This window comes from Myotis daubentonii, chromosome 10 (genome assembly GCF_963259705.1).
Source record: "Myotis daubentonii chromosome 10, mMyoDau2.1, whole genome shotgun sequence".
Taxonomy (NCBI): Eukaryota; Metazoa; Chordata; class Mammalia; order Chiroptera; family Vespertilionidae; genus Myotis; species Myotis daubentonii.
Window position 1 is genome coordinate 47,749,266 of NC_081849.1, and position 27,204 is coordinate 47,776,469.

Here is a 27,204-nt window from a genome sequence, read left to right on the forward strand (position 1 = left end):
GAATGTTCTTTTTTTTTTAAAAAAAATATATTTTATTGATTTTTCACAGAGAGGAAGGGAGAGAGATAGAGAGAGTTAGAAACATCAATTAGCTGCCTCTTGCACATCCCCCACCGGGGATGTGCCCGCAACCCAGGTACATGCCCTTGACCAGAATCAAACCCAGGACCTCTCAGTCCGCAGGCTGACGCTCTATCCACTGAGCCAAACCGGTTTCGGCAGGGGGAGAATGTTCTTGCCATGAAAGTTGTTGGCAGTCCCAGCACAGTAGGGATGAGCATGAGTATGTTAGAGTGAGCCAGAGCACTGCAGGGTTTTCTCCAGCAACGCTCTTGGGCATAAACAGAAAAATGGGACAGTGGGTATATTGTGGGTTTGCCCACTGACATGGTGGATTGCAAGAATGCGATGGGAACCTCAGTGTCTGAGAGGGCAATAATGGATGAGAAGAGTTCATGAATAGATGAAACTATGAAAGATTTAGTGTTTATTGAACTTGGTGAGCAGAAAGCACGGATGGACATAGGAAGGGGAGGGGTGCCCTGGTGGATATTGGGGTTGTGTATTAAAAAAACACACACTCAAAATGCCTGCAATGGTTAAATTCAGAGAGTGATCTTGTTGGTGCATGGAGTTGAAGGACTGCAGTTAACAAGATCATGGGACCCTACAGTTGAGATAATTGATGAGTCCCTAGCATGAATTTTGAAATTGTCAGAAGTGATGATGAGGAATGAGGATGTGGAAGAAAATTATAAGCCAGGTGTTATATTTATTTAGAAAGGTGGAAGTGGGTCTCATAGGAGTTTAGTAAACAACACCTGTGGTGTCTTTAAGATAGTGGAACAGAGAACTGGTGTCAAATTTAAATAAGCAAAAAGAAATGGTCAGTTGAGTACTCCACAAATTTAAAGTCTGAACTTGTAGGTTGGTGGGGCAAAAATTCCCAGAGAACGAGAATTTACTTTTAAGATATTCATTAACTTTATATAAACAAACAAGTACATTTTTTCTAGATTCATTCAAATAAATGTTAATTTGTTGTTGATTATTTATGATTGTGAATACTGTTTCCTATAAGAAAAATATTTTATATTTTGCCTCAGGTCCTTTCCTCAAATCCTTTTTTTGTAGTGTGTCTTTATAGTTTCCCAGCTTTCAAAATGTCAAATAGTGGCCCTGGCCAGGTCAGTTGGTAAGAGTGTCATCCTGATATGCCAAGGTTGCAGGTTTGATCCCTGGTCAGGGCACATACAAGAATCAACCAATGAATGTATAACTAAGTGGAACAACAAATCTTTCTCTCTCTCTCCCTTAAACCAATAAAAAAAAAATTAAAAAAGTTAAATAGTGGAAGAATACACTTTCCCAAATACCAGGTACCCTAGGCTTTTTTACATACAATAAGAATTAGATCCAATGGGTAGAACCACTGAACTAGGGAGCATGTTATTTTTCAAAGCAATCCTTTGTATCTAAAAAGAAGACAGTGTATTATTCCTCGTTTTTTCTGACTAATACCATAATTTATTTAACCTTACTTATATAATCATAGTCTTGAACTAGTTTTTGAAACCACCATTATATTGTATATATAAAATACAACTGATAGGATTATTGAAATGTGTGCCTTTTGCATTAGAATAGAGAACACAAATTTTTATGAGTTTTCTGACATGTGAATAATGGTCTGATTTATAAGCATGCTTATATATTTATAGATAATCTGATTTTTGCAAAGCCAGTTTCTTGCATGAATAGCTATCTAGTTTATTTACAAAGCATAGTGAATGCTACTTAAATCATAATATAATAAATCTCTTCCAAGAAAATTCTTTAGTAGGGGCAGTATATTGTAGCAGTAAAGGTTGACACTGAAAACACCTGTCCTTTACAGTTTCATGCTAAAAGGCAGGTATTCTTACATTTATTATGCTTACATTTATTATCACTACTATAATACTTTCCTGATAACTTGAAAGATTTCATAACAGCAATATTGTTTGTACTTTATCACTAACAGCAAATAAACTCTATTCATTCATTGGGGTGACTTTATTACTCTTCAATCATTATTTAAGGATACCAAGTGCATGGAATTCCAAAGTAAGATATTACCACTTTCGTACTTTCCCTCCTGCAGTGTTAATTCTTCTATGGAAGATGGTCATCTTGTCTGTTAGATCCTTCTCTAAGTCTGACTTAGTTTGATATGAGATCAAAGGGCTTTGATTTCCTATATCAATTAGGCTGGCTGTCTTGTCTCAATGACATTAAGTAGCCTCTGGAGACTAGTGACACCAGAGCAGGGGTCCTTGAGCTGATGGTTAGCATATAGTATGGCTGTCTTAATTCTTTCTAAATAACTAGAGGCCCGGTGTACGGATTTGTGCACATTGAAATTAGGGTCCCTTGGCCTGGCCTGTAGGGATCGGGCCCAAACTGGCAGTCTAACATCCCCTGAGAGATCCCAGAGTGCAAGAGGGCACTCTGCAAAGTTGCTGTTGCTCAGCAGCTCCTGTGTGTTGAGCATCTGCCCCTGGTGGTCAATGTGCATCATACCTACTGGCTGGTTGGCTGGTCGTCTAGCCTTTTATATATATAGACTAGTAGCCTGGTGCACGAAATTTGTTTCACTGAGAGGACAGAATTCCTCTCCATCTTTGGGTTCTTGATCTTGAACACTGACCGAAGGCACCTCAGCGAGGGCCGCCCGTGCCCACCAGGTGTGTCTGTCTGCATCTGCTCCCACCTCAGCACCTGCATTAACCCCCTAGAGGTGATCTCATAGCTGCACTGGCCTCCGTGGGAACAGGGCATCACCACTCCGCCCTCTCACTGTCATCTCACAGGTGCCTACCCTCAGCACCCAGAACACCCAGACACTCTCCAAAGGACATGAGCGCATCAGAGGGGATGTGTGCACATCCTGTGGGGGTGTTAGGCATGCCAGGTTGATGGAAGTGCGGTGGAGAGGCGGGGGGAACTTGTGCACGCCTTGGTTTGCAACTGTTGCAGGCGCGGGAGGGTGACAGTGTGCTGGGGATGTTCGCATGCCAGGGGAGGATGTGCACACCGGAGGCCTCTGGCTTTGCAGATCCTCAAACCCCCGTGGTGCGGCCAGGAGGACGTCAGTCTGGCCCACCACGGTGGCTGTCCCTGCGATCCTGCACCTTCTGGGCCAGGAGGCTGATCTTGCGCAGCCACTCCTGGGCGCTGATGGCCTGCAGGTGCTACTTCAGCTCAGCCTGTAGGCTCCGCTTGGTGCGCTCACAGCTGTCACCACCGCCATGTGGGGAGTACAGGCCACCCTCCGCCGGCCTGCCTCCCCTGTCCAGAGGCTCTCTGCGCTGCTCACCTGCCCAGAGTGACTGGGGCTGGGTGGAAGCCAGGCGTCCTGCCCTGCCCAACCCCAGCTGATCCGCCCCTGTGCAAGCTGCCGCCCCACCGGGAAGGGTCATGGATCCGGGTCCCAGACCGCGGACAGCCTCAAGCGCTGCCCCCGCCCGCCAGGTCAGGGATCCGGGTTCCAGACCGCGGACAGCCTCAAGCACTGCCCCCCACCCGGTCGGATCACAGGTCTGATCCCGGACCGCGGACAGCCTTGCCCGCTGCCACCTGCTTTCAGTATGCAAATTAGCCGCCATCTTGTTGCTTCAGGGTGGGGGTCCCCACTGGGGTGCCTGGCCAGCCTGGATGAGGGGATGATGGCTGTTTGCAGCTAGTCACACCCCTTCAGGGTGGGTGTCCCCACTGGGGTGCCTGGCCAGTCTGGGTGAGGGGCTGAGGGACATTTTCAGGCTGGCGGGAGACTGGAGCTCCCAACTTCTCATTTTTTTCTTTTCTTTTTTTTTTTTATTCTGGGATTTATTTACCTTGTATGGCTGTCACTGGAGCTGAGAGCCAGCTTTAGCTCTGAGGCCCGGCTGCAGCTCTGAGACCTCGGCTGCTGAAAGCAGGGATCTGGGTTTGTTTGGATTCTATAATTGAAACAGTGTTGCAGTCCTGCTGGCTGAAGCCCGGCTGGCCGAAAGCAGGTTTCTGGGTTCTGTTTAACTTCTATATTTGCAACATTGTTTCTTAGAGTGCAAGCTCAGAGGCCGGCAGCGGCAGGTGGGGAACCTTGGCTTCCTCCATCACTGGAGCAAGCAAGCCTCCTGTTCGCTTCAGCTGCCTGGCTGCCGGCTGCCATCTTGGTTGGCAGTTAATTTGCATATCACCCTGATTAGCCAATGGGAAGCGTGTCAGAGCTACGGTTAATTACCATGTTTGTCTATTATTATATAGGATAGTTTGTCTAGTCTGATGTCTTTCTCTTATGACTGTGTCCCTGTCTTATTTGTTCAGGGCAACCATGCAGCTCATGCCAGACCTGATAATCAGTGGTTTGAGTTTCTAAAAAGTCTGTAGAGACACATGGATTCTCTCCTAGAGTCAGTATGTTTCCCATACTAAGGAAAGGTCCAGCTTTTTTGTTGTTTCTTTGACCTTTTGTAGAATATGAAGTACCAGAATATTTTACTCCAAATAAAGTCTAAATCCTATATCCAGAATTTACCCCAAAGTTTCTTAAAGGAAGCATTATCAAAAACATTTGTTGAGCCCTGGCTGGTTAGGCGTCATCCCATGCACTGGAAGGTTGCTGGTTCGATTCCTGGTCAGGGTACATGCCTGGGTTGCAGACTCTATCCCCAGTGGGGGGCATGCAGGAGGCAGCAGACCAATGTTCCGATCTCATATCAATGTTTCTCTCCCTCTCTCTTCCTTTCTCTCTAAAAATGAATTAAAAAATAAAGGATTTGGTGAGTCCTAAGCAAAGCTATGTAAACTCTACTACAATGTAGATTCTTCTGTATCTAGAAGTTTATAGTCTGAATTTTCCAGAGTCATATTTGATCATGTTTTTTGAGATAAGACTTTCATTATCTCGCTAGAGAAAATTAAGCAATGTTTTTTAAAGAGTAAACAAGGCACTGGCATTTACTAACAACATTCTTTCTTCAGCATATTCAATATCACTTCACTTTAAGAGAGTTCTTAGCCAGCTGCTTCAAGAAAAAAGAGGTTGTCAGGCATAAATTCACTGAGTTTGCCTTCCTCATCATCTTCAGACTCCTCTAGGCTTCAACCTATTCTTCCCTTCTTCCCCTTTATCCCAGAAGAAAAATCTCTACCCCTTTCTAAGACTCAGGCTTCCTTCCACCTGTGCCTCAAAGATCTGGCTTCCTCTGTGTCTCCCCTGATACTCCTGTTTTTGACCCATCCTTTCTCTTCTTGGTACACATATGTGCTCAAGACGCCACCAGATGTTAAAGAAATACAACACAGTGACAAAAACAACCTCTCTTTTTCTAGCTCAACTTCCCCTTTTTCTGGGCTAATGCCTTACATTTTACTTTTTCTTCATCATTAAATTCTTTTTAAAAATTTAAATTCTTTATTGTTTAAAGTATTACATAAGTCTCCTTTCCCCCCCATTGATCTTTCCCCAGCCACTCCCACCCCCTAGCACATGCCCTCACCCCCCTACTGTCTGTGTCCATTGGTTATACTCATATGCATGCATACAAGTCCTTTGGTTGATCTCTCACCCCCACACCACCTCTACTGCTTTCCCTCTTAGGTTGGATGGTCTGTTCGATGCTTCTATGACTCTGGCTCTATTTTTGTTCATTAGCTTATGTTGTTCATTATATTCCACAAATGAGTGAGATCATTATGATATTTATCATTCTCTGACTGGCTTATTTTGCTTAGCATAATGCCATCATTAAATTCTTAAGAAAGAAGGCTATGGGACTTATTTTGTTCATTAACACTATTCTCTTTTTAACCCACTACCATCTGATTTCTGTCCCTATCCCACTGCTCTCACCAAGGTGGATAAGAACACTCAATTACCAATCAATAGACACTATTCAGTTCTCCTACTTTCATATCTTTTCCATTTACTACTAACTATTGGTTTCTCTAATGGAAAGTCTCTTCCCTTCTGAGTTCAGTCTCACTTGCATCTCCTGGTCCCCTTCATATATCCTTCTAGGGATGTGCCTCTTCCCTTACTTTCTGTCCCTCTCTCTATCCCTTTGAAGTTGGCATTCCCTAGGGTTTCTTTTTCATCCTTATTTCCTCCTCCCCCTCACTTTTCCCCTACTCCTAGGCAATCTCATGATTTGGCTCGACTTCTCCTCCAGCCATAGGTCTGCATGGCCAACTATTTATAGGAATTCTCACTGAGGCATCTCAACATTCAGCACAAGTACAGGATTGACATGGCACGCTCCCTATGGATTGTTCACACCAATTTCTATTCCCATTCTTCCTGGCTCAGTAGGACCCCATTATCCTCCAGGTGTCCAAGAGTGAATCATGACCCTCTCTCTTACCTCTTTACTTCCTCTCAGTTCTACATCCTGAGAAGCTTTCTTCTGCACCTTCATTCTTCATTTCACTGCTTCAGTCTAGATCACAGCTCATCACCTCGCACCTGGAAGGTTGCATCCAGGCTTTTCCTTAGTCATATTTCTATATGTCTCTACCAAGAGTAAGGACTTTCTTCAATTTCCAGCTGCCTTCAGGATGTACTGTAGTCCAAACTCCTTAGGGGGCATATGATTCCCTTCAGAATATCTTTAAGTCTAGTTTTCTAATTAATTTCTGGTCTCCCACCCCCATATGCCTTCACACACACCAGACTGTTCCCCATCTATGCCTTCAGAATAGGAGCAAGGTGCTCCTTCCTCATGGTATGCTAACTTTTCTTCTCTCCTCTTCTGTCTGGCATATCTTGATTTCTCTTTTTATATAGAGCTCCAATATCATCTCCTTTCTACTGCACGAGTCCTCACGGACCACAGCCCTCACTCCATTCCTAAAACTTCTACAAAATTAAGTGTTCTGCCTTTGGTGTTCCCAAAGCATTTTGTGCGTACTTCCATTTGAAGTCCTTGTCTCATTGTCTTATAGCTACTTGTCTACTCATCTGTCTCTCCCAGCAGACTACCAGCTCCTCTAAAGCCATGCTCACCTTTTCCCCTATGCCAAAGATGCTTCCCAAGCCAGGACTGTGTCTTCAAGAAGAAATGGAGAGCCTTGGCTGACCGCCTCGGGCAGCATTAGTAGTCTTCTATCCTCCTACAACTTTCTATTCATGTTCTCGATTAAAGCAATTATTATATTGAAGTTACATGTTTACTTTTCCATCTCTTCTCACTAGACTGAGAGTATCTCTAGAGCAGGGACCTCATTTTTTTTTTTTAGTACTTAAAACCACAAAAATTTATTTTTCATCCATAACACAGTGTGAACTGCCAAGGGGTCTTGTTCAGTGCAGTTACTCAGGACTTATCCTAACAGAGATACCCCTCAACACATGCTTTCCCAATTGCTGCGGTGAAGGAGGAGCAGGGCTGGAGAGTTGATCTGCAGCTCACCAGTGACACATGGCACGGACCTCATCTTATCCATCATTGCCATCCAGATGGTCAGCACAGTGTCCAAAACACAATAGGCAGCCAACAAAAGTGTTAAATAAACTGTCAACCCCCTAAGCCAGTGGTGGCGAACCTATGACACGCGTGTCAGAGGTGACACGCAAACTCATTTTTTGGTTGATTTTTCTTTGTTAAATGGCATTTAAATATATAAAATAAATATCAAAAATATGTCTTTGTTTTACTATGGTTGCAAATATCAAAAAATTTCTATATGTGACACGGCACCAGAGTTAAGTTAGGGTTTTTCAAAATGCTGACACGCCGAGCTCAAAACATTCGCCATCACTGCCCTAAGCCTTTATTATTTGCATTTGAGTTTTTTTTTCTATGTCATATGGTGCTTCTGTGTTTTGTTTTTATTGAGGTTTTGGTGCTTTTGTTTTGAACAGCTAGAAAGGATACAATTTATTAAGTGCTTATTAATTTACTATGAACACTTTACATATATGACCACCACCTGCATAGATAACTGGAAAAATCTCAATTGCCAGAGAAGGATCATATTAAACGTTAGAAAACAATCTTGATTTGTCAAAACTGAGCCCTGAGAGAGTACTGAATTAAAAGGAAAGGAGTGAACATATAAAGTGATATATAGTGCTTACTCATGGCACTGGAATGCCAATACATGTGTAACATCCCACACCCTGGAGTTGTTCTTTTTAAAAATAATTATTCATGCCATCTATTAGAAAAGTGAGAATCAAAACTAAGGTAACTGAAGCTACTTAACAAATTTGTGTTAAAAACCAAGGTAAAACTGCACAAAAAAATCCTGTTAGTTCTAAGAACCATAGTGTTTTATAATATGTCTTCCTACTGGTATTTTCCTCAGAACCACCAAGTTATGGGCCAGAAGAGAACATAACCACATTTTGATCCCCTGAGGTGGGCTTAAGGGTGAACTGGGGAAAAGTTATGGGGAAGCAAAGATCAGGAGACCCAGCTCTTTTCTCCTCCCCCACATTTCTCTACCGTTTTAGGTTTACACAGATAATGCACATTCACTGTATAAAAATCAGTCAACATGGATAAGCCCCCTGGGCTATAAATTGGAAGATTGATCTGAGTGAGCCTAGTTTCAGAGTCCCCATCTTCTACACTTGATCTTAGCCAAAAGGCCGAGAGGCGATAGAGTCCCCATCTTCTATGTACTAACAAACTGTGAGTTACTTTTTGAACTCTCCATTACCTATTAACTTTAGGTGATTTAAATCACTAGTAATATGAATTTAGTAATTATGTTCAATAACTCCACATTTTCTTTTACATGGTGAATCCCCTAAAAATAGGGCTGTTCGTGCAAACCCAGTGCTACAGACATCACTGTATTCTTCCCTTTACTTTTTCTTTTTTTCCCCTTGAGTCATGTTGTGCTGTGTGATGGGTATTTCCAACCCATGTACATACATTTTCACTTAGCCCATATCCTGTTTCCTACACTCCTCTAATCTTTACATATGAATCATTCAAAATTTTACCAATTCCAGAAATTACACTTACTTTTCCTCCCTTATTTGAAATATTTTTAGCATTCCTCCTAAATGAACTCACCATTGCTCATCCTAATTTGCATAATTATAGTTGGCTCTTGAGTAATTATCAATACTTTTTGTTTTTTTTTTCTCCTTGCTCATCTTCTCTACGTTTTGTAGAGGGTGGGGAAGTTGGGGGTATTTCTCTCTCTGAGAGAAGGCATATGGCTGTGAGGGCACTTCTATTTAACATTAATTACCTATTGGGCATTGGCTCATTTTAAAGAGTGTTAGGCAGGTTGGTATCTGAGAAGGGAGGAACCAGGGTGGAAAGCAATTTGTCTGCATTAGAAAAGAATTGAGATGGACAGGATGAACCACACATTTGGAGGTTCCAGTTCTCTGTGTGCCTCATTGTCATTCATAAATGAGGGGAAAACACAGGAGTTCCCTGAGAGGGCCACTTTCTGTTGTTCCCCTATTACAGTGATGGCGAACCTTTTGAGCTCGGCATGTCAGCATTTTGAAAAACCCTAAGTTAACTCTGGTGCCGTGTCTCATATAGAAATTTTTTGATATTTGCAACCATAGTAAAACAAAGACATATTTTTGATATTCATTTTATATATTTAAATGCCACTTAACAAAGAAAAATCAACCAAAAAAAATGAGTTCGTGTGTCACCTCTGACACGCGTGTCATAGGTTCACCATCACTGCTAGGTCAGGCATTTCTATGATGTGGAGTCATTATGTAAAGTATCCCAAGTCCTAGATGGCAGTGGGGGTACATGTTAGGAATGTACTTGAGTTGCTTGAGGAGAGAACTACAATGTTGTGGAAAGAGCATTGGGTTGGGGTCACAGAACTTGGTTCACACTTCAGCTCTGCCATTTACTGGTGTGATCACTGGAAGCCATTTAAGCTTTTCTAAGCCTTATTTCCTTCTTATGTAAAATGGGAATAATAGTACCAAACTCATGTTTTGAGGATTTAATGAGATGATTCTTATGAAATGATTATGTAAGCTGGTGGTTCTCAAACTTTAGAGTTTTTGATTCTAAAGTTCTGGAATGGAGTTCAAGATTTTACATTATATTTCCAATAAATTCACATGGGAAGCCTACTGCTGCTGGTCTGAGGGCCAGAATTTGGAATAAGCCATAATGCACTGACAGGTGTTATTTTTTGATGTTATAGTTATTCTCCAAGAAAGAACACTACCTTTTACATATACCCTCAGAGGCAAATGAGAGAGGCAATGGTGATCACTTGTGAATTAAAGAAAAACTTTGGCCGGCTGATTGACTACATTACAAAAATGTCTAAAGCTATTGAATTTGTTGGGGGAGGGGTATTAAACACATAATTATGCACACTTTGAGTTTATTTAAATGTTCATGCACCTCTGAATTCGCTGGTTAACAGCACTTGACAGGAAGTGGAAGTACAAAAATAAACAAGAAAGGCTCATCTCGTGGCATTGCTGCCTTAACTGAACACAGGAAGTCCTGGAAATCTTGCAAGACTGTCTGTTCCTTCATGATGTCTAGTCTGATTTCAAGGCCCCAGTGTACTTTATGTTTGCACTCAGGGTTCTCCAGAGAAACAGAACCAATTGGAATCTCTCTCTCTCTCTCTCTCTCTCTCTCTCTCTCTCTCTCTCTCTCCCTCTCTCCCTCTCTCCCTCTCTCCCTCTCTCATCTATCTATCTCCAAGGAGATATATTATGGAGGCTGAGAAGTCTAGACCCAGGAGAGCCTATGGTATATTAGTACCTCCAGTCAGGGTCTGAGAAACAGGAAAGCCAATGGTGTACATTTCTTTCCAAGTCTGAATTCAAAGGCAGTGAAAGACCCATGTTTCAGCTCAAAGACAGTCAGGCAGAGAGAGAGAGAGAGAATTCTTTCTTATTCGTATTTTATTCTATTCAGATCTTCAATGGATTGGACCAGGCCCACCCACACTGGGGAGGACAATCTGTTTTACTCAGTCTACTGCTTCAAATGTTAATCTCATCCAGAAACACTTTCACAGACATACTTGGAAATAATGTTTAACCTAATGTCTGGGTACCCCATGGTCGCGTCAAGTTGACACACGACATTTACTGTCACAATGTTGTTAATGAATATCTGAGAGGAGCTACTTTCAGTTTATCAGTAGCTTTCCAGTCTATAATGCTGCTTTAAAACATGTGATATAGAAACTTTAACTGTGGCTATGTGTACAGTCAGTCCCATATTCTAGTTGTCACACATTTTACAGTAAAATATTTTAATGGACTACTTACAACTAAACATCCAAGATCTGGAAACAACCCAAGTGCCCATTAGTAGATGAGTGGAGAAAAAGGCTGTGGTACATTACACAATGGAATACTACTCGGCCATAAAAAAACAAAAATGGAAATCTTACCTTTTGGGACAGCATAGATGGAGTTGGAGATTATTATGCTAAGTGAAATAAGCCAGTCAGAGAAAGACAAATACCATATGATCTCACTTATGTGTGGAATCTAATGAACAAAATAAACTGACAAACAGGAGGGGGATTGGTGGACTGGATGAAAAAAGGTGGAGGGATTAACCAAAAAACATACACGTATAACACACAGACACAAACAACAGTGTGGTGATGGCCAGAGGGAAAAGTGGTGGCGGGGGGGTTAGTGAGGTGGGAAAAAGGGGGTGGGGGGAAATATGGGTAGAAAAAGTTTCTGCTTGGGGTGATGGGTGCACGATGCAGTGTGAAGACAATATCGTATTGAGTTGTACACTTGAAACCTATATGGTTTTGAGAACCAATATCACCCCAATAAATTCAATTAAAAAACACAGAAAATTTGTGTAATAATAGCCAGTGGCTGTTATCAACTATCACCATTATTATATTTATTACAAGAAAGGTGATGCTAACAGATCTGACAGAATATAAATAACGTTCAATATTTAAATACAGGGGTGAGCAAAAGGAGGTTTACAGTTGTAATACAGAGAAATAATCCAATAATTAATCAATAATAATGCAAGAATAAACTGTTTTACATACCACTGTAAACCTACTTTTGCCCACCCCTGTATGTTAAGAATAATTCAGAATCACTTATTTATTTGTTGTCACAAATGTGTCAGAGGGACATTCAGCCTTTAGCACTGAAGTACCATCTTCTGAAAATTGCTGTAGACATCCCCCCACCCCCATCCCAGCTAATAAATGCAGCCGTGGAATGATAGACACAACATAATATGTTCCTGGACTCCCAGGAGGTATTTTAAAATGCAAATATTAAAACAGCCACAAAAGTTTCATGTTCATTTATAAGAGTGATGAAGAAAAATTTCCTACCACGGCACAGTAAGAAGAAAATGTTGAGTTTATTTGTGAATAGAGCTTTTTTGAATATGGCATCTTATTGTGGTAGGCTTCCTTGCTTTCCATCTCACCGATTCCCTCCTTGACAATGGACAGCTATTTCCTTTGTAACACAGAAACTCTCCCTTACAGAATCTTTTCCCACAGCTGGCTTTCATCACTTCTTGATAGGTACCTAAATATTTCAGTTTCTTCCACTTTATTTTCCCTTAACAATAACTGCTGCCCAACCAAATCATGTCGTCCCCTGCGTGAGTATTTGCGATATTGAATGAGTGTTTATCAAGCACCATTTAGAATTCCCTATTTTCTCTTGTTTGGCATTTTCATAGACTCTTGGTCTCAATTATGCTTGGAGGTTCAAATTTCTCTAACCATTTTAAAAGTTAGAGTTCAAAATTCATTGTGGACTTTTCTTTTGTCTTGCCCTATAGAGATTTTTGTGTGTAAATAAAAGACCTCAAAATCTAAGGCTTACTGTGGGACAGAGCTCCAACTGACCCAAGGTGATGTGCCCCAGGCCCCATGTCCCCATTCGCCCCTTTCAGCTTCTCACCCCGAAGACCAGTGGCAGGATTTGACCATGAGCTACTCACATTACTCTCAACCTGCAAGTGGCTCCCCGCCTAGTTGTACTAGGTCTTAGCCCCTGGAGAGATGCTGGCTACCCTTAGGCCCAACATGCCCCCTATTGGGCTGGATAACTGGCCAACTACATACACAAGGCAGTTCAACCAGGACCGCCTCTCCGGAATGGCAGCCAACAAGTCCAGCATGATACCCAACGTGCCAAACCTGTACCCTGGGGCCCCAGGGATGGTCACCCTCCTATGCCCCTGGGAGTTTTGGGCAGCCCCCTTCCACCCAGCAGCCAGTTGCTCCATAGGGAATGTACCAGCCCCCTGGAGGAAACCTGCCATCTGGGATGCCTCCAGACCTGCCATACCCAGGGACCCCTGTACCAGGCCAGCCTATGCCACTTCCTGGACAGCAGCCCTCTGAGGCCTACCCTGGGCATCAGCCAATGACATGCCCTGGGCAGCCACCAATGCCGCCTCCTAGGCAGCAGCAACCGCAGCAACAGCTGGTGCTAAGCTTCCCAGGACACTAAGGGTCTGGGACCATCGCCCTTGCTGTGCCCTCAGCCCACCTGAAAACAAGGCACCATCTCAGATGCTTTGACACCTTGCAAGAGGCCGAGGTCCTGCAAAGGGTTATGAAAGGCTTTGGGACTAAGGAGCAGGTCATCATGGACTGCCTGGGAGTCGCTCCCCAAGCAGCGACAGCAGATCCTCCTGTCCTTCAAAACAGTTTAAGCAAGGGAAGGATTTGATCAAAGATCTGAAGCCTGAACTGTCAGGAAACTTTGAGAAGACCATCTTGGCCACGATGAAGACCCCAGTCTTTTTTGATGTTCATGAGATAAAGGAAGCCATCAAGGGGCTGGCTTTGATGAAACCTTCCTGACGGAGAGCCTTGCCTCCCACAGCAAGCACAGCTGGGAATTGAGCAGAACCTACCAAAGAGAATTAAAAAGACCCCGGAGGAGGCCATTCACAGCGACATGTCAGGGCACTTCCAGCACGCCTCATCTCTCTCTCTCTCAGGAAAACGAGGATGAAAGCACACATATGGACATGTTGCTTGCTCTACAGATATGTCCTCCTGGGAACAGATGGGTCCAAGTTCAATGCAGTCCTGTGCTCCCAGAGCTTGGCCTACCTGATGGCAGTTTCAATGAGTATCAGTGACTGATAGGTCAAGACACTGAGAAGAGCATCTGCTGGTATATGTCCAGGGACCTGAAGCAAGGCATGCTGACTGTGGTGAAATGTCTCAAGAATACTCCTGCCTTCTTTGGGCCATGCGCCGAGTAGGAACAAAGGGCCAGACCCTGATGAATATCATGGTATCTCATAGCGAGATGGACCTTCTGGACATCAATCGCTGTACCGTGACATCATGGGAGACACCTCGGGGGATTACTGGAAGATTCTGCTGAAGATCTGTGGTGGCAAGGACAGAGTGATGACTGGTGACTCACTTCTGTCCACCTGCCAGCAACAGTGGTGCCAGGAAAAGGCCAAAAGAATGTCTGTTTCCATCAAACCCACAAAATAACCCCCCAGGTATCCAGTGCTGACAGTCCTTGGAGCCTTGGCCCTGACCTCCACTCACCTCTCCTGATCTTATGTTGTGCTCTTGCTGAAGGGCCTGGGAACTCTCTCAGGATGCCTTTTCCTCCCCACCCCTCAGTCTCTTGCTGCTAAAGTAGATGTTTTGTTTCCTGACTCATTCCCCTTTGCTTGTAGCTGAGACACTGGGCTTCATTTTAGTCATGTAATTTTAATATTATTTATAGGTATTTTTTGTAGTCATTGCCAGACAGGTGCATACAAGTCCCTCTGATGCCACACACATTTCAGGTGAGAGAGGTCAGGTGGTGCAGCGTCATGTCCTCACTGAGGGGAGATCTGTAAGGATAATCTGGATCTGGTGAGAATGTGTCATGAGCTTTGTTATTGCCAAACTCACTGCTTTTTAGAAAAGAAAAGACAAGACCAGAAAGTCATCTGTTCCTTTTTCCATGTAAAACACGAAAACAAAACCAGCTCCCTGCTAGTGGCAGGGGTTCTTGTAGTTGAGAATGTGCCTTAAACCTAAATGGTGGTAGCCAAAAGCTGTTTCTAAATTAAAGTCAGTCAGCTCTGGAAAAAACAACACACCTGAGACTTATTTTGTAACTTGTATAATAGATTGTGCAATTTATAAATAGTATTCAAACATGTGGTACAGAAACAAATATTATGTTTTAAAATGGCCACCAATGATAATAACAACTAATGCTTATTTTCTATTTACTATGGAGTAGGTGCTTGATTAAATAATTTTAATGTGTATTAATTTATTTCATCTTTCCAACAACCCTAGAAGTTATTAAGTGCTCTACTGCCCTTGATGTTCATGGGCAATCTCAGTATGATTACAATAGTTTGAGTTGAATTTCAAGTATTTGTAACCCAAGGAGTATTATCTATGTCAGCATGATACATGTTATCATGTTTGCATGTGTCTTTGTAGGTGTGCCAAGCAGGTTATCCTGGGCAAAGGGAGATTAGGCAGAAAAGGCATGTGCCCTGTCTGTCCTATACCCATTTACATTGACTGAATTTACAAATCTCCAGAGAAAACTCCTGGGCATGGGGAAAACTCCATGGGGCCAGGAAGCTAACTTGCAAGGATTTCACTTGCATGGCCCCATGGGAAGAACTTGACCTTAAGAGAAGAAAATCTGAAGATCTTAATAGATATAACATAAATATGATTTTAAAACCAAATAATATAAAATATTATTTGATAAAAAGTCTCCCTACCATCCTTGTCCTCCATCTGACCAATTCTCACCCAGCCCCTCCCACTGAGAGCCACTGTCCTTCATTTCTTTTGTAAATTTCCAGTTTCTTCATATACAAGCAAAAACAAATATAGATTCTTATTTAACAAATATAGATTCTTATTTACCTTCATTTGTTTACAAAGGTAGCATATTTTGCATACCTTCTACACCTTGCTTTTTTTGTGTGTGAGGTATTTTTTTTTTTATCTTGGGCTTCTTTCTCTATTGGTATAAGAAAGCTTCCTCATTCTTTTTCACAGCTGTCTAATGTTTTATGGTATAAGCATATCATCATTTATTTAAGCAGTTTCTTTTAATGGACATTCGGGATGTTTCTAATTTTGGGCTATTAACAAACAATGCTATAATGAAAAAAAACTTTGCTTAAAAATCATTTCTCTCCTGTGCCTGAATAGCCGCATGATAAATTTCTCCATAGGTAATTCTGAGTCATTAGTGGCTTTTGTTATTTGAAAGTGAACACCTAGCTATCTTCTCTATGGGAATGGTAGGAGAAAGGATGTATATGTATAGAGCTAAAAAGAGCTATAACACCTTACCACCCAAGCCCCTGTGATGAGAGCCCAACCCAGGAAGAAAGATCATGTTTTTGTTGGTTTTTTTTTTTTAATCACTTTCAGAGGAAGGATGAGTATGGGTTTTAAAAGTTGCTGAAGAGGTAATACTGGAGTAGAGAGAGTGGCCCAAGGGAAGCATGGACTAGGGTTCCAATGTGAAGGCAGGACTGTGTTCTGGGCTGCTGAGGTTTGAGTAAAACATTGCAAAGATTAGTGACCCCAGGTGGCCCCGGGGCAAGGGGTGGCACAAGGGCATCTCTTTCTCACATTGTCACATTTTTCTCACCTGGTACTAACAAGCTAGCAAAAGCCATAGGACTATGAAGCCTGGTGATATTTGGGTAATATATTCTTAGAAAGGGCGTGAAGAATAGAAATATATTCGTGAAGGAGTTCAGGGTAGAAGTTAATGCCCCACTTTGCCCAGCTCTTAACGTTAACAAATGTTGATCAACTCTGTTGAGAGTTGATGTGTATCTTCTCTGATTTTTTTCATATAAGTACATATATTTACCAATATCAATGATTTTTTATTGTATAAATAGGATAATTCTATATATACATGTTATTTTGTAATTATCTGGTTTTATTTTAAATACATATTTTGCAGATCTTTCCAACTTAATATATGAAAGTCTGCTTCAATTCCTGATTTGGGGCTACTACAGAAAATGCTATGGTAAATACCTTTGTACTTGTCTCTGGGCATATATGTGGGTGCTTCTCAAGGACTAACTAGTTGTAGAAGTCCTGGACTAAAAGGTATGCACATCTAAAATATTGATGGATAATCCTTATTGTCTTCTAAACAAGGCTTTATTAGTTTGCTGACTTGCTAACATTATAGAAAAGAGACTGCTTACATTCTTATGAATATTGGATCTTATAAAATCTTTAAAATTTTGCTGATTATATTTTAAAATTATATCACGTTGTTGTTTTAGCTTACATTTCCTAGGTTATGCCTATGAAAGAGATGTTGAACGCTTTCATAGGCATATTTCTTCTATAAACTGCCTGCTTATTTCCTTTGCCTGTTTTTCTATTAGGTAGTTGTCTTAATTAATTTGAAAAATTCCTTTAATGTTCTTTTGTCTGTTACAGATGTAGCAAGTATTTTCTCTTTGTCCTTTAACTTTGAACCTGGTTATATCTATTAACACTCTTAGTTGTGTCTTAGCTCGTTCAGCTAATACAGACTGGGTAGCTTATAAGCAACAGAAATTGATTTCTCACAGTTCTGAAAGCTGGAAAGTACAAGATCAAGGTGCCAGCATGGTCCGGTCAGGGCCCTCTTCCTGGTTCATACCTGGCACCTTGGTGCTGCTATGCCTCCATATGAAGGAGTCTCTTTTGTGAGGGCATTAACCATGTTCATGAGGGCTCTGACTTCATGACCTAATCACTTCCTCAAAGGCCCAAACTCCTAATACTATCATTTTTGGGGTCAGGATTTCCATATATGAATTGAGGGGAGCAAACATTCAGGCCACAGAATTCCAACGCTGCACTTCTGCCCGCCCTGCCCCTCCCCACCAAATAAAATTCAGGTCCTTCTCACATGCAGAATATATTTGTTCCATCCCAACAATCCCAAAAGTCTTAATTTTGTTCCAGCATCAACTCAAAAGTCTAAGTCCAAAGTCTCATCTAAATCAGATATGGGTGAGGCATTCATATTTTCCAAGCAAGTCCAAAACCTTAAGGACCACTGGGGCAGAGGTACCACCCGCCGGACATACTAGGGTGTGAGTTAGGTCCCCAAGGCTCTGGGTGACCCCACCCTCACAGCTTTCCAGGATGCAGCCCAGGCGGCAAGCTCTCACAGGTAGGAGGCAAGCTCTCACAGGTGGGAGTCCCGTGCCTGCCCCTCTCTGGGGCTGGGGTCTCAGGTGGTCCTGCCCCCACAGCTTCTCTGGTCATTGCCTTAGTGGGAATTCTGGCAGTGGCTCCTCTCCCACCCGAACCTGCTGCTCTGGAGGCTCCATCTTTCCCAATGTAAATGGCAATATGCATGCCCTCCGGGCTCAGCCACTGGGTTCTGCAGGGATTCCACCAAGGCTCACTGCCCATCCTGACCCCTTCCTCAGCACCTAAGGAGTGCAGCAGGGGCATCTGGGAGCAAAGCCTACAATGGGAAGCAGCCAAAAGCCCCTCTTCTGAGATCAATCTGCTTCCCAGGTCCTTATACTCTGAACCTGTGATGGTAGGGCCAGTAGGAAATGCCTGTGAGGTTTTTTTTGCCATTGTTTTGAACAATAGATCCTGAATCTTGTATAGATGGCCAACCAATTTCTCCATTACCTTGAGAATAGCTCCTGTCTTCCGCTGAGATGGTCAGTCCACATCAATCTCCATAACAAATTTGGCTACACTCTCTGCTCTCTCCCAAACAAGCTTTCTTATTTCCTTCAGAATGGACAGGCTGGGAATTTTCTTAAAATTCTGCTTTCTTTTTGTTTAACAATTCCACATTTACATCATTGCTCTCTTTTTGAATTTTACGATAAGCATTTAGGAGAAACCAGACCTCTCCTTCAATACTTTGCTTAGAAATTTCTTCAAAGCCAAATACCCACTTTTCATCACTCACGTTCTACCTTCCATGACACACTGGGACAGGAACACAATTCAGCTAAACCCTTTGCCACTTTATAACAAGAATGGTCTTTCCTGCAGGAAAGATGTTTCTCATTTCCGTCTGAGACCTCAACAGAATGAACTTGATCGTCCATATTTCTATCAACATTCTGTTAACAAACACTTGGGTATTCTCAAAGCCAACTGGGGTTTTCACTACAGCTCTTCTCAGCTGAGCTCTCCCCAGAGCTGCCCTTTCTGATCCTATCACAGTAAGGTAGGCTTTTCCTAGCATGCACCTTAAAACCCATCCAGCTTCTACCCATTATCCAGTTCCAAAGATGCTCCCACATTTTTAGGTATTTGTTATAGCAGCAACTCCACTCTTGGTACCAATTTTCAGTCTTAGTCTATTGGGGCTGCTATAACAAAATACCATAGACTGAGTAGCTTATAAGTAACAGCATTCCATTTCTCACAGTTCTGGAGGCTGACGTCTGAGATCAGGGTGCCAGCATAGCCAGGTGGGGACTCTTTTCCGGGTAGCAAACTTATTCTTCAGTCTGCAGGCCGACGCTCTTTCCACTGAGCCAAACTTCTTCTTCTATCCTGTGAGGATACACCATGTGAGTTGAAGGAGCTAGGACAGGGGTTCTCAACCTTCCTAATGCCGCGACCCTTTAATACAGTTCCTCATGTTGTGGTGACCCCCAACTATAAAATTATTTTTGTTGCTACTTCATAACTGTAATTTTGCTACTGTTATGAATCGTAATGTAAATATCTGATATGCAGGATGTATTTTCATTGTTACAAATTGAACATAATTGAAGCATAGTGATTAATCACAAAAACAATATGTAATTATATATGTGTTTTCCGATGGTCTTAGGCGACCCCTGTGAAAGGGTCGTTCAACCCCCAAAGGGGTTGTGACCCACAGGTTGAGAACCGCTGGGCTAGAAGTTCTGTGGAATGTCTTTTAATTAATTAATTAGCTAATTAATAACTCTTTAAAATAATTAATCAGTTAATTATTTTATTAATAACCTCAGATTACACACAGTTGAAGCAAATAATAAAGAACAAGGAGATAGGTAGGGGGAAACATCCAAAATGTAACAGATTTAAAAAAATGAAATATAAAAACAATGGAATAAGAAAGGTAAGAGGCAGAGTGAAAATGTCTAAATTTCTGGAAAGAGACTAGAAAGAGAATGGGGTGAAGCAATAAGTAAGAAAAAATAGCTGAAAATGTTCAAAACCATTGAAAGTTATTCAAGAAGCTCTAAGAATGACAGAAGAATAAATGCTTGGAAAATTATAACTATGGACACTTTAGTAAAATGGCTGAAAATAAAAAGCAACGACATTTTTAGCTGTCAGAGGTGGGGAAAGTGTGTAGTACCTTAAAGGAACAAAAATTAAAATTCTCAACAGAAAGAGTGCACTACAGAAGAAATGTGGAATGATATCTTCAAAGTGTTGGGGAGAAAATACTAATCTAGAATTCTACGCTAGTGGAAATATGCTTTAAAAATAAAAGTGAAATAAACCATGTTCAGACAAATAAAAATTGAGTGAACTTGCCACTAGCTGCCCTACACTAAAAAAGAAAAAAATAATAATAGCAAATGGAGGAGGAGATGCAGGAAAAACAAAAAACAAACAATAGGAAGAGTAAGCACAAGGGGAAATAAAAATTAATATTGCTATATAAAACAGCAAAGATCAATGGGATCTCTTTTATAAAAGCCCTAATCCCATTCCCAAGGGCTCCACCTTCCTCACAGAATCACCTCCCCAACACCACACTTAACCAGCACCTTTGGGTGTCAGGTGTTTAACATATGCATTTTAGGGAAACACAGACATACACAACATAGCAAGTTGCAAATGACAGAAAAGCCTATTCAAACTGGTTTAAATAAAAATGGAAACGTATTGGTTTATATTTATCTAAAAAGCCCAGGGAGGGACCAGTGGTAAATACAACTGGATTCAGGGTTTAAATTATGTGTCATCTAAGACTTAGCTTCTTTTTCTTTCAGTTCATTCATTCAACAAATATTTGAGTGCCTACTCTATGCCAAGCAATGTCATAGGAAATACAAATTCACCACTGAGTGAACCAGTGGAAGAAGGAAAACGTACTCCAACAAGTCAAGCACAGCCAGCAACTGAATTTGACTTTGATTATTTCTGTCTTGAATTTTCTGCCCATTTCTGAAACAATCACTGTCAGGTAGTGTGCTGCTTTTGTTACCTGAGCAGGGATCATCAGACCTTCCTGGAACCAGAGGTGGAATCAACTTCTCTGGAACCACACTGAGAGTGGGGGAGGAGTGGATGGGCAAATAGGAATCAGCTATTGCTTAAAGGAGGGTAATCAGATTCTGGGAGGCCTAAGCCACACAGTGTCCACTGATTGGTGTGTTTTGTTAGAGTTTGAATTTGTTCTGTAGTTAAATGTGTCTATCCTTTCCTTTATTGTTTCTGCAGTTTATTCCTCCTTTCCTATTAAATTTGCAAATATATTTTCTTGTATTATCTTCCAGGTTGTATTTATATTTAAAATACTTAGCTCTTAATTCATCTTTATTTTACTTTTGAGAATGTAAGGATTGAATCTTTAAAAAAATGTATGCGTATCTGATACTCTGATTTTTTATATTGAAAAAGGATAGGTTTGCGTGATCAAAAAGTGTTCTAAATGATTGACATTACAATCATTTATGTGCTAGGAGAGGGGAAATAGAGAGGTCATTCAGAGCACATGCACTGGAGGCAGGTGGGCCAGGGATTGAACTCGGCCGCCGGTTCACTATGCATTGAGCAAGTTTCCAAGCCTCAGTTCTCTTCCCTGCAAAATGGTGATAACATCACTTCCTCATTGGATTGTTGTGATAAATAATTAGGCAATATTTGTAAAAAGATATAAGCTAGCTCCTGGCATGTAATAAACATGAATAAATAATAGCTGGTATATTTAACAGTGAAAAAGAGGAACACTGTTCAATAATCAGAAATTGTTTAAGTGGTTTATGATAAACCAATAAAATGGAATATTATGTAGGCACTAAAAATCACATTTTAGAAGATTTTTTAATGATATAAAAAATGTACACTATAATTTTTTTAAATATATAATTTTTTATTATACCCTTAGGAAACAAAGACTAGAAGGAAAGCTTCCAAAATGTTAAAGGAGGATTTCTGGGTTCTAAATTGATAAATTTTTACATTTATCTTTGTACTTTTATTTTTTTTACTTAAAACCTTTTCTATAGCAAGAATTACTTTTATAACTAGAAAAGCATTATAAAATGAAATGTAATTTATGCTACAACATAGTACCTACATGTACGTGCAAAGGGAGAAGACAGACGTGAAAGCTACAAGAGGAGGTTGAAGGAGCCGGTTTTTGAAGTGTCGGGAGAGGGGTCAATTGAAAACACCTATCTATCCTATGGACTTTGGGACCAATTGAGAGAAACAAATGGAGAGCAAACCAACCACTTTTATCTCTCTCTGTATAAAAATAGAGAAATATGCTAATTAACTGGGATGCCGCAACGGGTCGGACAGGAGGTTGTGTGGATGTCGGTGGTGGGGTGGCAGGGGCCTCCGCTCGCCTGCGCTGGGGGAGGGCCTCATCAGCAGAAGCCGCAGCTGCTTCAAGGGCCAGAGAGCAAGGCAGGGCTCTCTGGGTGAGCCTGAGGGTGGGCCCACCAGACCCGAGGGTGGGCTTCTAGTTATTAATAAGAGTGAGAGGATGTGCCTTTAGATCTGTTAGCTAAGCAGGTTTGCTAACGGAACTGTAGGGTCTAACAGGGTCAGTGACAGCCTCCAAACTACTTTAGGGCAGGCAAGGACAGCAAGGAAGAATGTGTGTTCCCATGCAAGGAAGAGGCTGAGGAAGCACTATTCTACCATGTGCATCGATCATAATTCATTTAAACCATTCCCCATTATTGAGGAAGCGAAGTCTGCTCCTTCTCCCAAACTCATAAAACAGAACATTCACTCCTTCCCTGTGCAGGGTAAAGAAAGTGTTACCCTAGTGGCCTTTGCTTCACGTAAAAACATGAAGCCCAAAGGATGGAGGCACCCTCCCAACACTAGGGAGTGTTCAACCAGGTCAAATACCATAGACAGATTAACGAGGAAGAGGGCCAAAATCATTTTGCAGAATGGCGAGGAAGACATCAAACTGGAAGAATTCATTGGAAGTAGGGCAGTAATGATCAGCTGTAGAGATTACCATTTTAAGGAGTGAGCCAGTTAAAAACTGAGAGGATTATAAATTGAGAGAGAGAACATAAAAGAAAGGTTTACTTTTTGTTTTTTTAAATACATTTTATTGATTTTTTACAGAGAGGGATAGAGAGTCAGAAACATCGATCAGCTGCCTCCTGCACACTCCCCACTGGGGATGTGCCCACAACCAAGGTATATGCCCTTGACCAGGATCAAACCCGGGACCCTTGAATCCACAGGCCGACGCTCTATCCACTGAACCAAACCGGTTAGGGCTACTTTTGGTTTTATTTTGATATATTTATTTTAAAAGTTTGAGAATCAGAGAAACGTAAGCCTGTTTATAGCCTGAAAGGAGAGAATGAAGAGGGAGAATTTGAAGAGAGAAAAGAGAGAATGACAGGATGGAGTCTAGACTGGATTGGAGACAGGGTAAAATATTTTTTCCATCATTCGTTCAGGCTAAGAGAGAAGCCATGGAGCTGACTAAAGAAAACAGAATCACTTTGGGTAAGTGTGAAGTCCTCAACAAATTTTTAATTGAACCCATTAATACAGTTATTTTATTTTGTTTTTCTAGGGGTATAGAAGCAAAGGAAATAAATATTTTGGTACATTTGGTTTCATGAGTCAGCAAGACAGAAATGGCTTTTAAGAACTGAACAAAACAATAAAAACCCCAAACCAATAAAATTTAACAGATCAAGCATTTTTCCCCTCTTTTTTCTGAAAAGAAACTTGTTCTAGAGAGTAAGAGTCAAAACGAATTTTCAGAAGCATAAAGTTTAGGGTATAGTAAGCTTGAAAAAGAAAGGTTTATTGTATTGAGCCACCCTCTGAATTATACTTTATGTTATTATCAAGTCCAGTTCCATGGAAAACAAGTGCATCTAATAAAAAGAGTTAACATGTAAAATCTATTAGAAAACCTTGAGTGATGTAAATGTCATAAATGATCTATGGAACTGAGAATGTATGCCTATAGCAGTCCCCAATTGGATTACATATGCAGATTTGGACATGTTCAATGAAACAAAGCAGGCAAACATACATAAGCTTTAGTTTTATCTTGTTACTATGATCGTTAAATCCTTTGCTCTCATGGAACTTCAAAACTGGCAAAAGAACAAAGCTAGAACTTAACAGTGGTGCTATTTTTAATCAGTCATGTGTTTCAAATACATTAATTGCATACCAACTCTTTAAAATAAGTGTGCTTGGCTAAGAGACAGGACATTGTGTTTTAGAAAGAAAGCATTTCCCCAATGCCTACTTTCCATACATGTAATCCATGTGAAGATTTTATTGCAGATTGATCACGAATGCGATGCTACTACAATACAAAGTGAGGAAATACAATACTCAGTACTTGACCTCCACATTTGATCCTTTTGGCACTCATGGGCTCTTTTCATTGGAAGACTTTGATGTATGTGGAGGGGCTCATCCCTCTCTCCTAAATCAAGTAATAGAGGAAGTAACAGAGATTCAGGGTCCAGTTACCAGATTTGAATACAAATATGAAGGGGAGAATCTAGGAAAGATGGAGAGCAGAAGCAGGTGGCCATGTTTAAATCAGGACTTAGAAAACAAAGCCAGGTTTGCCAAGTGAAGGTCAGAGCAAGTAGTATTTAGGAAAGTAAGAAAAGGTAGGGGAAACACTGCAACAAGGATAGGCGAATTGCTGCTAGAGAGGCTTTTCAGAAGAAGAATAATTCTTCTATGTCCCATCTGACTCACCTATCAGATAAGCCCCAATTCTGGCAGCCAGTGTGTTTCTCTGAAGAGACATAATAGCACGTTCCATGAAAACAAGTCGTCTATGTAGGTAAACAGGATGTTGCTGAACCGAGGGCTGAAGTGCCCTGGGCATAGCTTTGCGATCACCTGCATGCCTTGGTGAAAGAGCTGACTGCAATTAGCTCTTTGTCTGTATTCAAGGTCATTGTACAGAACAAAATGTCAGCAACCAGTTAAGGGTCAAAGTCTTTTACTCTGGCTTCAGTAGCACCCTTCTCTAACCTACTGGTCTAACTTGATCAAAGTTGTGCACACAGAACTAAGTGAAAGGGATTTTTCTGGCTCTTCATCTTTAAAATTCATATTTGAAACGTTATGTTAAGTCTTCTCTTTTTAGTCCTGGCAAAAATGAAAAAGGTGGGATATGGATAAAGGAGAACGTATTTTACACTTGTTTCTCAATAGTGAGTAATGAGTGATAAGATTTCCTTTGGAATAATCAAGTTTTATACCTTATAATAGGGTATCTATTCTTATAAATATAGTTCCATTAAACCTCTTTTAAGTTATAACTTTTATTTTCTAAATTAGGGGTCTTTCTCTATAAAGGTCCAGAGTAAATATTTTAGTTTTTGTGACTCATTACCATCTCTGTGACCACTATTCAACTCTGCAGACTGAATGTAGCCATAGACAATATGTCAAAGAATGGGTATGGCTGTGTTCCAATAAAACTTTATTTATAAAAACAGGTGGCAGAATAGATTTGGCTTTGTTTGCTGACCCCTGCTCTAAATTTATAGAAAATTCTTAAAGTTTACTGTATTTAGGAAATTGAGACCATCAATTTGCTTTGAATGGTAATAATAATGGTTAGCTTTCATTGGACACTTACTATGTGCCAGGAACTGCTTTGAAACCTTTATTAATTCACTTAATCTCCATACTGATTTTCTTTCGATAGGTTAATTAACCTGTCTAAAAGCTCTGCAAATGGTGAAGCAGGGATTTGAACCTTATAAGTTTAATTTCAGAGTCTGAGTTTTTAACCATGAAAAGTAAATGTCACCCAGGAGACAGTTTACCCATTTGCACTTGGGAAAGACTGGCAGTACCTGAGGTGTCCACCTGCCACTTTCCTCTGACTTCAGGACGGGCTGGCCCTCGTTCACCAGGCTGCAGCTTCTCCATGTGGTGGCCACAGGAAAGAGGATGTGGGTCAGGCCTCATTCCTTCAGAGCAGCCTGGCTCTTTATTCCTCACAATTCACCGCACAAGCCTGTAGAGGTGCATCCTCAATACTCCATTCCGGGTTCAAACATCTGGGAAAACTTCCTGAAGGAAGAGTTATCCAAGCTAAGATTTAAGGTAAGTGAAAAAAATATGCCAGACAAACAGAGATGTGGGGTAGATGGTGTATGTGTGTGATGGGGAGAAGTGTTTCAGAAAAGGGAGTGGCACAGGCAAGGCCTAGATTCTGAAGAGAGTGTGGCTTCTTTAAGACCCTGAGAATTGTTGGGTATAGAAAGGAGATAGCAAGGCTGCAGAAGCAAGCAGGGCCAGATCAGGACTTTGCCATCGTGTTAAGAGTTTGGGTAGGGGAAGCCATTAAAGGATTTCAGGCTTGGGGGTGTTGTAATCAGATTTGAGTTTTAGAAAGATCACTCTGCAGAATGGAAAAAACACTGAAGGGCAGGTTCCAGTTATACAGGCAAGAGATGATGGTGACTTGCATGAGACTAGGGCAAGTCCAGAAAAAGAGAAACTGGTAGATTTCTAGAAATGTTTGGAAAGTAAATTTGACTGATCTCAAGGAAAAATGGGATTTTAGCTTTGGCTGGATGGAAAATGGTGCAGTGTCTGAGATAGCAAACACAGGGTTGGGAAGGAAAAAAAAAAGAGCTGAATTTGAGGAAGCTGTGGGATATGCGGAAGAGGACAAGGAGTAGGATATACAGGTCTGAAGTCCAGAAAAGAGTTTCAGACAAAAAAGTTAAAATCTGAGATTCATTAGTAAATCGATGGTAACTGATACATTGGACTTGGATGAGATATTTGAGGGAGAATATCCAGTGAGAAGGAGCAGGGACTGAGACCAGACCAAGGAATGCCACACTGGAAGTGACAGTGAAGAAGCCTGAAAAGCAGGAGAAGTAGGAGAGAAACCGGGGGAGGGGTGCCTCTCAAGTATGAAAGAGAGTGCCTACGCAGTAAATATATGGAAACTGTACCAGGGAATGAAGAAGACATTGGCCCCTCCTTCTAACCCAGATGGTTAAGAGTTGTAGGCTCAAGGGGGAACCA

The 27,204-nt window shown here is 41.3% G+C and overlaps 1 pseudogene; it reads left to right on the plus strand.

Annotated features, from left to right (window-relative positions):
• Positions 1 to 13,026: 13,026 nt before the first annotated feature.
• LOC132211490 (annexin A11-like) lies at positions 13,027 to 14,491 on the plus strand (annotated as a pseudogene).
• Positions 14,492 to 27,204: the final 12,713 nt, after the last annotated feature.